The sequence below is a fragment of the Sorex araneus genome, chromosome 3 (assembly GCF_027595985.1).
Source record: "Sorex araneus isolate mSorAra2 chromosome 3, mSorAra2.pri, whole genome shotgun sequence".
Taxonomy (NCBI): domain Eukaryota; kingdom Metazoa; phylum Chordata; class Mammalia; order Eulipotyphla; family Soricidae; genus Sorex; species Sorex araneus.
This window is the reverse complement of record NC_073304.1, coordinates 128,005,663-128,007,124: the sequence shown is the minus strand read 5'-3', so window position 1 is coordinate 128,007,124 and position 1,462 is coordinate 128,005,663. Positions and strand designations below refer to the sequence as shown.

At 36.3% G+C, this 1,462-nt stretch overlaps 1 non-coding gene across 1 annotated transcript; it reads right to left on the bottom strand.

Moving 5' to 3' along the window:
- Window positions 1-1,078: 1,078 nt before the first annotated feature.
- On the bottom strand, window positions 1,079-1,181 carry LOC129403856 (U6 spliceosomal RNA). The gene has a single exon (XR_008629515.1). It is a non-coding gene; the product is annotated as a U6 spliceosomal RNA (small nuclear RNA).
- Window positions 1,182-1,462: the final 281 nt, after the last annotated feature.

Genomic DNA, 1,462 nt, shown 5'->3' with positions numbered 1-1,462 from the left:
CATTTATAGTACACTAGAAACATGCTTATTTAGTTGTTTCCCTATTCAGCTTGACTCCAAAACCTCAAGGTATTTTGTTGAAAGTGAATAGGAACATGAGGGTAATGGGAATGTAATGGGAACAGGAAACTTTAAAAGGGTGAAATAAAAGAGTTTTTATGACCTTATGGAGGGATTTCTATTTTTGGTGCTGTGGGAAACACCCCAGCAATGGAGATAAAATAATAGATTTACTTTGCTTTATCTTAGGTGGAAAATCCTAAACTTGATTATTAATAGAGGTACAATGGTACAGAAAGTTTAAACCATTTATCTTGAGCAGGGATCAGCAAACTATGGTCCAAAGCGCGAGCCAAATCCAGCCCTTCCTGCAATACAATAGTCTCATTGGGTTGCTTATCTAACCAAGACAGCTGACTAATGTTGCACTACTAACCCCAAATATGATTGAACAAAATGGCAAGCACCATCACAGCTTACATACTGGAATTGCACACTAGTATGCATGATAGGTACTCTTGGTAATTCCACCTCCGATCTTCAAATCACCCCGTTCTGCTGTTCACATATATAGCAGTGCTAAAAGTTGAACCTAGCGGTTTATAGATGCGAGGCATTTATTCTACTACTGATCGCTATCACTTCCGTTCTTCTCATCTAATGTGTTTTAACCTAACAATTTATACCTGTCATCTTCCTCAAAGGTTCATCAATTTACTATTTTATCATGAAAATCATAAGTTGCTGGGATTTCATGTTCTCGTAAAGACAATTATAAGTTAATGAATAATTGGCAAAGGAATATAAGAACCGTTCCCTCTGTCTCAAGTTGGGATTTCAGGTGTAATTTTAGGAGCAGCATTCCATTGAAGCAGTCTCTGGTAGTGGATTTTCTTGAATTCTTATCTTCACTTAGGTCCCTTCTCTGTTCCTCATAATTTCTGTTTTTTCCTTAGAAACACCCAATAAATTATTTTTATATGTGACATAGGGATAGGCCTTGTTTCTGAAGAAAATAACTTAAAATACTATGATATATGTTTTGTGTCAGTAATTAAAAAGTTCTGTCTCAGTGCCCTGTTTTTTGGTGCTTTGTTATTTGTTGCATGTCATCCTTTCACAGGGGCCATGCTAATCTTCTCTGTATCGTTCCAATTTTACTATATGTGCTGCCAAAAAACAGTAACAACAAGTCTCTCAATGAGAGACGTTACTGGTGCCCGCTCAAACAAATCGATGAGCAACGGGATAACAGTGACAGTGTTATTTGTTAATTCTATGGTTTAATCTTGGGTAGACTTTTGATACATGGGGCATTTTACAGGAATCTCTTTGGTTTCCTCTTACTAGAGAGGAAAAATACAAAGAGAAAAGGCCTATGTTGTTTTTGTTTCTTTCATGGGTATATAGATACTGCTACACAGAGATTCCTGAATTTATTAAAATTTTGATGTAGCTTACC